Below are 11830 nucleotides of genomic sequence, written 5' to 3'. Positions count from 1 at the left end.
CCCAGCAGCGTCGCCGCGCCCCGTCCGGCCACAATGCCCCCCCACTCCCCCACCCCCTCCCGCCCTCACTCCCTCCCGCACCCCCCTCGCCATGCGGTCAGCGCTCGGCGTTGCGACTGAACGCCCCCCCCCCCCCCGTGTAGCCTTAACAGACTGTAGGGGCAAGTGCTGTTCGCGAGCACCTATGATGAAGGTTGGCACGGCACGCGAGGAGGGTGGGTGCCCAGAACCACGCCCGATCGCGTTTGTCTTCCCGGTGGTGATGTTTACACACCGCACCAGGTACTAATTTGAGGCTGAGTCGACCTAGGGGAGGCCCAGGAGCTGATTCAGATAATTGTCATCGGATTCGGGTCGCCGGGTTTGTAACGCAACACTACCGCTCCCCACAGACTGTTGGGGTAAGTGGAGTTTGCGAGCACCTATAAAGGCCGGCACGGCGCACACACGGACTCACCAAGCAAACAACAACCGCCATTCGCCACTAGGTGGCGGTGATGTCACCCCGACGCTTGTGCCAGGCTTGGTACACTTTGAGGCCACGTGAAGTGTCGAAGGCTCGCTGGCAGGAGGTCACGGGACAGACCCAGGTGCCATGGGTCGACTGACTGAGATGACTGGCTGATGCACCACCTGTGCCCCTTACTGTGCCAACTCGCTGTTTCAACCGCCGGGTGCTCCGCTCGTTGTGAGCATCGATCCTCTGGCCCTCTATTATTGGAGGGCTACTGCCTCCAAATGCCGAATTCCTTATCTTCTCTCGCCCGTTCTGCGCCCGTTTAGCCTCCTCTATAGCGTCAAACAAAAGCTGTTTGGGCATGCGGTGGATAGGCATACTAGCTACATGCCCCAGCCAATGCAGCCTCGATTGCAGGATGAACTCATCGATGGGACTGTGTCCAGATCATTCAAGGATCTGTGAGCTCCTCACACAATCGAGCCTGGTTAAACCCAGGATGGATCGTAGGTTGGCCAGCCTAAATGTTTCTAACCTGCGCAGATGTTCCATTAGGGGAGATCCGCGTTCCGCAAGCGTAGAGAAGGGAGGGCATAACTGCAGAGAGTCAGACCAGGTAGCTTCCACAGAGCCTTACGCAGTCGATGAAAAGATACTGCCGCCAGACTGATTCGGAGTGAAACCTCTGCCGTGAAACTGGAGCTGATCACAAGCACACTTCCCAGGTATAGAATCTCTCCAATCTCCACAACTGCACCATCACCAATGGAGAGTGAGGGAGTTGTAGTGTTTGATGACACAGAATACCCAGGCAGGTGCTTAGTTTTGGTGGGGCTGATGGTAAGGCCCCACCTCTTGGCAACACTCTCCAGCTTCAGAAGCAGCGCCTCCAACTCCTTCACTGAGTGACCAGCAATCACCAGATCATCAGCAATCACTAGATCATCAACAATCACCAGATCATCAGCAATCACCAGATCATCAGCAATCATCAGCAATCACCAGATCAGCAATCTCAAGATCATCAGCAATCGCAAGATCATCATCAATCCCCAGATCATCAGCAATCACCAGATCATCAGCAATCCCCAGATCATCAACAATCACAAGATCATCAGCAATCGCCAGATCATCAGCAATCCCCAGATCATCAATATACATAAAATGGCTGACCACGAGTGAGAGAAGGCGATGGTTTGGGAGGCCATCATCATCAACCATGATCACTCAACTGCTGGATGATGATGGCCTCCCAAACCCAGCGCCAGCTCTCACCTGTCCTGCAATGTAACAATCTACCCTTTTGCATTGCCATTTCCCAGCATGCAAGTGTAACGATTCTCGGTGGCAAGGACGGTAGAGGGTTTCTTTATTTCAACTTAGTCGCTTCACAGCGATGACTTCAAGACAGCGACGACGCGAAGACAGCGCTCCCGGACAGCGACGACCCCGATTTCCACAGCAGCCCCGAACCTCGCCCCTCGCCCCCTTTTTTATTCCCGGCGTGGCCACGTCCTTACTTCTCGAACTTCTCGAACTCTCCTGAAGATTCCAGATCGTTCCCTTCTCTGTCACCTAGCCTGTTATTACTGATTGTGACCGCTAGCCTTCTAGATTGCCTTCACACCTGTAATTACCACTCGTGACCACTAGTCCACACACTGTCTTTACACACGCACTGCCTTTACACGTGCATTGCCTTAACACACGCACTGTCTTTACACACGCACTGTCTTTACACACGCACTGTCTTTACACACGCACTGTCTTTACACACGCACTGTCTTTACACACGTCTTCCCAGGAATGTTTCTCGTTTGGCTGCCACTCCGTTGTGAGTCCTGACCATCGGCCATCATCCCGTCTTAGCCACGAAGCGTCCTGCCCAAGGCCCACTGGCATTTTAACAGTCGCGATGATGAGTTTAACTCTATAAATCGCAATGCTATTCTTGCCTATAGTGGCAAACATGTTCAGGGGCTTAATGGCAATGGCGAGGTCTGCTGGCTAGGACGAGAGGGCTTTGCTGTTCCTGCTCCGTTGAAGCAGCGCAGACTACCGTGGGTTACCATTCGGCCCATAGCTGGAGTTGCGTGGCCACGATCGCACTCCATGTGACTGGTGTCTTTTTAATTTATTTTCAATTTGGCAAGATGTGTGCATCGGTCTGGCGATGTTCTGGCGAGGTTGATGGTTCACACCACCGGTGTCTTGGAGGAATGTTAAAGGCAGGGGGTGCGATGTTTGGGTCTGCAATGATGTGTTTATTCTTGGAGGTCCAAGTTGCGCCCTTCTGTTCACCAGCGTTCCACCAGATCTGGGTGAGATTCTAGGCTGGTGGCAGCAGCTCAATCACGGAATGTTTGCCATCATGATTTGGCCTTGTTGCTCCCAAAGGCCGAATTGCAGGGATACGTGACTTTGAATGCTTCCGTGCGTGAACATTGTCCCATTTTTGTTGAGTCCAACGGCGTCAACTCCGAACTGCCCTCGCGATGACTCCACAAGGGCAGTTTCTCGATTTGAAATGTTATATATATTTTTAAACAAGGAACCGTTCAAACATCCTGTAAACAATCAAATTAACTTAAATAATCTTGTTTGCTTCGTCTGAACTTACGATTGAGAGTCTGGCAAAGATACGAGCCTTCGGGTGAAACAGCGGTCCCCTCCCGCACGGAGTGATATCTCGACTCGGCAGCCGCCGCCACCGTCCTCTCTTCCTCCCCGCAGCTTGACCACAGCCCCTGCCGCGCCCTGCGCAGCAGATGGGCTCCACAGCCACGAAAGAGGAACCGCGACCGTGGGAATCGAGCGCTCGCCGCACTCGCGGTCCCTGCGTCCCACGTGGCACGGCGGAGGTCGCTCTGGCGAAACCCGCGCGGGTTTTGTAAGCGCCCGCTTACTGGAAACACGCGCAGAGAACTGGGGGCGAGTGACTTGAGCGAGAGAGAGAGAGAAAAAAGAGAGGGGCATTTAATTTTCAGACCGTGAGCGTCACTTAAGAAGTGCCGTGACGTTGGTCGGAAGCAGGAGGCGCCGTGGGAGAGGACTGCGACCCCCTCCCAGTGACCGCATCCGAATTTCAAAAAAGTCAAATTTTAGGTGAATAATGTATTGGGGCACCATGTAGAACCGGTGGTGGAAATTCCACGCTCTCTTGGTGCGTTCGAGTTTCTCCATAGCACGCAGGGCGGCCGCTGTTGGCTTGCCCAAAACAAGCGATTGTCGTTGTATGGGTCCCGGAAGGAGGGATGATGTGCCGAGTTCACCTCCCAATCAGGATCTGAACTCGTGACCTTCCGATTGCGAGCCGCTCGGTCTGCCGCTGAGCCAATCAGACAGAGGGTCGAATCCGCTCCGGAGTTTGTGCTTGTGTTCAACCATTGCTGGTGAAACGATGCGCTCGCGAGAAGGCCGTGTGGCTGATGGGATGTGTGAAAAAACAACACGTGATTTTGTTGCGTAGAGGGAGAGACGTGGGAATGAGGAGGTGGATTGTCTGACAGATCAACGATTGTAGCGGCTCGAGCCCGGGCAACAACCGCCAGAACGCAACGACAATGGAGACATCGACATCAATTACCCGACATGCGCCTGGTCTTGAAACGCGAGCTGGGCTGGACAAGCGGTTGGGTGGTTGGGCCACCATGCATAACAGGTGCTATAGGCTTCCGGGGGAATGTGTGGTGGGCAGCAGAGGGCAGTGGAGCAATATCAATTGTTGTACCGTACTGATGAATCAGCTGTGACCAGCATGGTGGAGTTTGGTAAATTAAAGTCCCAACTCAGCTGTCAAACTGAATAAACACTCATAGACAACTACTGTACGCAGCCACTCTACACCACCACTGCCGTCTCTCACCTGGTGTTTAACTCACCTGGCGTTTAACTCACCTGGTGTTTACTCACCTGGTGTTTAACTCACCTGGTGTTTAACTCATCTGGTGTTTAACTGACCTCGTGTTTAACTCACCTGGTGTTTAACTCACCTGGCGTTTAACTCACCTGGTGTTTAACTCACCTGGCGTTTAACTCACCTGGTGTTTAACTCACCTGGCGTTTAACTCACCTGGTGTTTAACTCACCTGGTGTTTAACTCACCTCGTGTTTAACTCACCTGGCGTTTAACTCACCTGGTGTTTAACTCACCTGGTGTTTAACTCACCTGGTGTTTAACTCACCTGGTGTTTAACTCACCTGGTGTTTAACTCACCTGGCGTTTAACTCACCTGGTGTTTAACTCACCTGGTGTTTAACTCACCTGGCGTTTAACTCACCTGGTGTTTAACTCACCTGGCGTTTAACTCACCTGGTGTTTAACTCACCTGGTGTTTAACTCACCTCGTGTTTAACTCACCTGGCGTTTAACTCACCTGGTGTTTAACTCACCTGGTGTTTAACTCACCTGGTGTTTAACTCACCTGGCGTTTAACTCACCTGGTGTTTAACTCACCTGGTGTTTAACTCACCTGGCGTTTAACTCACCTGGTGTTTAACTCACCTGGCGTTTAACTCACCTGGTGTTTAACTCACCTGGCGTTTAACTCACATGGTGTTTAACTCACCTGGTGTTTAACTCACCTGGTGTTTAACTCACATGGTGTTTAACTCACCTGGCGTTTAACTCACCTGGTGTTTAACTCACCTGGTGTTTAACTCACCTGGTGTTTAACTCACCTGGTGTTTAACTCACCTGGCGTTTAACTCACCTGGCGTTTAACTCACATGGTGTTTAACTCACCTGGTGTTTAACTCACCTGGTGTTTAACTCACCTGGCGTTTAACTCACCTGGCGTTTAACTCACCTGGTGTTTAACTCACCTGGTGTTTAACTCACATGGTGTTTAACTCACCTGGTGTTTAACTCACATGGTGTTTAACTCACCTGGTGTTTAACTCACCTGGCGTTTAACTCACCTGGTGTTTAACTCACCTGGCGTTTAACTCACCTGGTGTTTAACTCACCTGATATTTAACTCACCTGGTGTTTAACTCACCTGGCACTCTTTGGTTCTTTCGGTAAAGTCACGTAAGTAGAAAAATAAAAATAAAATATCACGACGTTTCGAGCGCAACACAAGCGGTCGTCCTCAGGCGGAAAAAATAATCCAGCAGCCCTCGACCGCCGTCCCCTCGTGAGCCGGCGACGCGTCCTGCCCCGAGCCCCACGTGCTCCTCCTCCTCCTCCTCAGCACCTGGGGACGATGCCTCCATCCCCACGGAGCCCCCCGCGTGGATCTCTCCGTGCTTCTCCGCGCACCCTTCGGCTTCTCTCCCCGTCGCTTTTCCGTGGCACCCCTCTGGGTTCACCGCCAACCCGCGCCGACCAGCGTGGTGAAGTATGGTCAAAAGAACACCTCCGCAGCCACCACGGCGTGGGGGTGGAGCCCTCGAACACAATCGCCCAAGGTCGCTGTCGTGCCGTCCCGTTGATTCAAATCTCCACTCAGCTCCTGTGATTCGCGCACGATGCGATTCTCACATCCGTGAGCCGAACCACCACTGGTGGGAACATCGCGCTCGCCCCTCGGAGTCCCGAGGGTGGAACTGAGCCTCAGACTTCGTGAGCGAATTCAGCGGCTGCCGCCACTGCCCCCTCTGTTGGCGACACCGAGCCGATGTCTCAATGCAGTACCGTCACTTAGCAGTCAGGTGCCTCATCCAGCAGTGGAGTGATTGTGGCTGATGATGATGATGAGACCAGGTGCTTCATCCTGCAGTGGAGCGCTTGTGGCTGATGATGATGATGATGAGACCAGGTGCCTCATCCTGCAGTGGAGTGATTGTGGCTGATGATGATGATGAGACCAGGTGCTTCATCCAGCAGTGGAGCGCTTGTGGCTGATGATGATGATGAGACCAGGTGCCTCATCCTGCAGTGGAGTGATTGTGGCTGATGATGATGATGAGACCAGGTGCTTCATCCTGCAGTGGAGCGCTTGTGGCTGATGATGATGATGAGACCAGGTGCCTCATCCAGCAGTGGACTGATTGTGGCTGATGATGATGATGAGACCAGGTGCCTCATCCAGCAGTGGAGTGATTGTGGCTGATTATGATGATGATGAGACCAGGTGCCTCATCCAGCAGTGGAGTGATTGTGGCTGATGATGATGATGAGACCAGGTGCCTCATCCCGCAGTGGAGTGATTGTGGCTGATGATGATGATGAGACCAGGTGCTTCATCCAGCAGTGGAGTGATTGTGGCTGATGATGATGATGAGACCAGGTGCCTCATCCAGCAGTGGAGTGATTGTGGCTGATGATGATGATGAGACCAGGTGCCTCATCCTGCAGTAGAGTGATTGTGGCTGATGATGATGATGAGACCAGGTGCCTCATCCAGCAGTGGAGTGATCGTGGCTGATGATGATGATGAGACCAGGTGCCTCATCCTGCAGTGGAGTGATTGTGGCTGATGATGATGATGAGACCAGGTGCCTCATCCAGCAGTGGAGTGATTGTGGCTGATGATGATGATGAGACCAGGTGCCTCATCCAGCAGTAGAGTGATTTTGGCTGATGATGATGATGAGACCAGGTGCCTCATCCTGCAGTGGAGTGATTGTGGCTGATGATGATAATGAGACCAGGTGCCTGATCCAGCAGTGGAGTGATTGTGGCTGATGATGATGATGAGACCAGGTGCCTCATCCCGCAGTGGAGTGATTGTGGCTGATGATGATGATGAGACCAGGTGCCTCATCCCGCAGTGGAGTGATTGTGGCTGATGATGATGATGAGACGTTGAGGTTTTGGCTCCAGATTCTCGGACGTTCCCGTATCTCGCCACCAGAGGCCGCTATGATCTCGGGAAGGTGAATACACCACAAGCACTGCACGATGTAACACGCTTTTTGTTCCTGGGTAGTAAGTGTTATTTCTAATTGCTTATGCCTCAAAAGTATAGAAAATGGCTATTATTACCCACAAACTTTGCTTTTGTGACCAGGACTTTATGTGAAGGAATGACATAAATGCACACCACGTTTTCTCATTGAAAATAGGTACATTTCTAAATATCAATGTCCTGGTCTCAAAAGCAAAGTTTGTAGAAGATAATAGCCATGTTCTGTACTTTTGAGGCATAAGCAATTAGGAAATGACACTTACTACCCAGGACCAAAAAAGTAAACACGTTATTGTTACACAGTGATATCAGTGTCATCACAAGATTCACATCAGTGGTGCTTACAACCTCGACAGCAGCCTTGCACAATGTACAACGTTAATACATACTGCGGGTTTGATGAAACAAAGTTGTACTTGCGTGCCCGTGTTTAATTTGTGTTTTAGATTACAAACCTGTTTAGCACGCAGGAGGCTTTCACAACCAATATCATCCGTATAATATAAATGTGTCGTTAAACCCGCCACCACCCGACACAGCCAACTAGTAAGGGTTGTCACGTCAACAGAACGTGGCCAATTCGTCACTAGTACAGCACTAGCCGGTACTAGTTTAACGACACGTTTATATTTACGCGATTTAACCCAAAACACCTGCATCACGATTTATTTACCCTCTAAAACACCTGCGCTGCGTCTCGCTCCCCCAGGGAGGGCATCTCGCTCCCCAGGGTGCGCGTGCATGCCAAGTGAAGAACCGCCGTTCTACATCAGCTCCACTGCTGGATGAAGCCTGCGCCACCCCTCACGGTGTCGCGGCGCGGCCCCCGTGCACGGCAGACGTCACGGTGGCTCCGTCTCCTCGGGAAGGGCCCCGCCGCTCTCTGGACGCGTTCCTCGCCTTGAGCCGCCGCTCCGTTGCCGCCCTCGACCGCCGTCCGCTCGTGAGCCGGCGACGCGTCCTGCCCCGAGCCCCACGCACTCCTCCTCCTCAACACCTGGGGACGATGTCGCGAACCCGCGCGCTCAGTCCTCCACCCCCACGGAGCCCCCAGCGCGGATCTCTCCGTGCTTCTCCGCGCACCCTTCGGCTTCTCTCCCCGTCTCCTTCTCGTGAATTCTCTGCACGCAGTTTTCAGTTGCCACGATGTCTCTGTCTGTTGTCACGATGTCTCTGACTGTGGTCACGATGTCTCTGTCTGTCCCCACGATGTCTCTGTCTGTCGTCACAATGTCTCTGTCTGTCCCCACGGTGTCTCTGTCTGTCGTCACGATGTCTCTGTCTGTCCCCACGATGTCTCTGTCGTCACGATGTCTCTGTCTGTTGTCACGATGTCCCCCCTTCTCTCTCTCTCTTGGCGCTTTTGTTTTGTTGCTTTTCATTACCGCGTTCAGTTTCCCTACACAAGCCCAACTCTCTGTTTACTTTAAACGCCGGTCAATAACGGCCACGTGTGGATTCGTTCCTCGGATGCGTGTGGCGTTGGTTTGTATCAGTCGGCAGAGTCGCTGTTAGCAGCGCTACGATTCCCGCTCACGGCCAACATCAGTGGCGATTATCTGAACCGGTCCTGGCCCTCCCCTAGGTCGACACAGCCTCAAATGAGCACCGGGTGCGGTGTGTGAAAACATCGCCACTGGGGATACAAAGGCGGTCGGGCGTGATGTTGGCCACCAACCCCCTCGTGTGCCGTTCCGGCCTTAATACTGTAGGTGCTCGCTAACAGCACTTGCCCCAACAGTCTGCCAGGACTATACAGGGGATCTTGTTTTTCGTGTCTTATCAGTCCTGTGTTCGTCCGGGACTTGCCATCAGACGGTCAATTGAACACGGAGACTCTCACGAGCGGTATCATTAAAACAACAACAACATGTTGGGGTCGCGTCGCGTGAGTACGTTTCTGGCATCTGCCCGATGATCCTGGATGTAACTACCAGCGAAACGTCGGACTTCCCGACGGTTGAATGCTGCGTGTATTCGCTGCCGAGGCGCTAAGAAATTGTCACGATAGTTCGCGCTACAAACGTGACGGACTGGCGGTGTGGACGTGGGGAGGGTGTGACGCCTCGCGTGTCACTCACGCGAGCACAACCACACACCAGGTACGACAGCAGCAAATTGAAAGTGCGTTTAGACCTTGACAAGCTCCAAAGTGGGGTTTAGGTAAAGTGTGAGCAGGCGTCATCGTTCAATAAACAGCCTCGCGAAACTCGTAAAATGTAATTTAAACTTCATACAGGTTCATGTTTATGCACGATGATACAGGGGTTTGGGTGACACCGCATAAATAAACTAGTAACAAACTGGCACGTTCTGTTTAGGTGACAAACATTACTAGCTGGCTGAGTCGGGTGGTGGCGGGTTTAACGACACATTTATATTTACGCGATCTTACCCAAAACTCTCTTATGGATAGCACTCATTCGTATGGCATTGCTTTTATCACCCAGATCTCCTTTAAAAAATCCGTTAAGTCTATCCTGACTCTCCCAAGCAGTGGATAGACCATTGTCTGATTTAGAAGACGTTGATGATGATAGTGACAGACAACCAAATACTTTTAGCTCTCTGAGCTTGACATTTATCAGCCGAACAAAGTGCAGCACCGCATTAACCACAATTCGTTTGACGTTGTGTGTGGTCCAGTGGTGGCCGGGATGAGAAGATGAAGTGACGGCACACGAGAGGCCGATGCAATGACGAGCACCGACCTGGATCCGAGCCCCGCATCTCACGGGGCATTGACTGAAAGCTCTCACCTCGAACCACACGGCCGCCTCCAAAAAAATATTCAGAAAACCCATTGAAGTGCCCATTGTGTGTCACGTGGTGGCCGCGCTGCGTGTCACGTGGTGGCCGCGCTGCGTGTCACGTTGTGGCCGCGCTGCGTGTCACGTGGTGGCCGTGCTGCGTGTCACGTGGTGGCCGTGCTGCGTGTCACGTGGTGTGTGCTGTGTGTCACGTGGTGGCCGTGCTGTGTGTAACGTGGTGTGTGCTGTGTGTCACGTGGTGGCCGTGCTGTGTGTAACGTGGTGTGTGCTGCGTGTCACGTGGTGGCCGTGCTGCGTGTCACGTGGTGCGTGCTGTGTGTCACGTGGTGGCCGTGCTGTGTGTAACGCAGTCAGCTCAGAAACTCGCACGGTGCTCCACGGATGAGGTCATTGCACGTTTCAGTGGGTTTCGGGGGAGGGGGGGTCCAGCCGTGGCTCAGCTTAGACCCAGCTCCATTGATGGGTCGCGGGGGAGGAGGTGCCAGGCACGAACAGCCTGGAGACGAGTTGACTTTGCTGCGCCACGGTGTTTCGAGTGATCACGCGAGGTCGTAGCCACATCTCATCGCAGAGGGGGGCCCCCCTTGCCGACACACACTATCTGGCTGTTCACCGTCACTGGCTCAAGTAAGCCCGACCCTGCTGATGAGACACGGAGCGCCGAAACCGGTTCCAGAGGTTGTTTGCGTGTAAACAATGCCGCTGAGGAAAAAAAACCCAGAAGGGTGTGCGGCTGATGGGATGCGTCAAATGCGCGTGTACCTCGTGCGCGGAGACAGCAGATCGTCACTGGCACGTTTGGTCCCGAGGGTATGAAGGGTGGGGGTCAGGTGGCTGTGCTCAGGGCTGTTCTGTTGCTGGACGCGACGCCGTGCGCCAGTGTCGATGTGAGCGCCTGAACTTTGCCCTCCAGAGGTTCACCGCTTCCGTTGGACCTCCCGGTGCGGCAGTTGAGACAATGGGCCCCGTTTCGTATGGTGCCCCCCCCCCGCCACTCCTCACCACCATCCCCACCTGCCCCATCCTCCCCTCGCCTCTGTCTCCACTCAGTGGCGAATCAGCCGGTTGCTGCGTGTCACGGTGGCCCAGAGTGTGGCTAATGGAGGGAGGTTCGCGGAGGACGCTGCCGGGCAGTCGGAGGAAGCCGCCCCTCCGCTCCAGCCAGCGGCGGAGGGCGGAGAGGAGCGACGCTCACAACAACAACGAGCGGAGCTGCCGGGCGCATAAGACGCAGCCTTTTGGCCACAGCTCGGCAGCACAGACGACACATCATGGGCCAGTCATCTCAAGTCAGTCGACCCATGGCACGCCCGGGTCTGCCCCGTGACCATCTGCCGGCAGCGAGCCTTCGACACTTGGCCTCAAAGTGCACTTAGCCTGGCACGAGCGCCCTGGTGAGGTCCCACTGCCAGTTGGTGGCAAATGGCGGCTGTCGCTTCCGTTGTTGTGTGGGAGACTTGGCTCCAATAGCGTCCAGTTGAGGCTCTTCCACCAGCAGCGGCATGAGTAGGACATTCCAGGGCTGCGCCTATAGCTTCTGAACTCTAAAGCTTTGTGTGTTCGCTGCACCTCGGCTCCCACAACACCACGGCGCTTGTGCCAGGCTAGGTGCACTTGAGGCGACTGGCCCATGATGTGTCGCCTGTGCTGCCGAGCTGTGGATGCGCCTGATTTATAGCGTTGGTAACAGAGCGGAATAATTGTGATGATGCCCTGCACAATACAATAAGTTACCGAAATCAGGTCGA

Source organism: Lethenteron reissneri, chromosome 49, assembly GCF_015708825.2.
Source record: "Lethenteron reissneri isolate LAM-NWPU_2019-01 chromosome 49, ASM1570882v1, whole genome shotgun sequence".
NCBI classification, from domain to species: Eukaryota; Metazoa; Chordata; class Hyperoartia; order Petromyzontiformes; family Petromyzontidae; genus Lethenteron; species Lethenteron reissneri.
The sequence above is the reverse complement of the archived record's forward strand: the minus strand, read 5'-3'. Positions refer to the sequence as shown.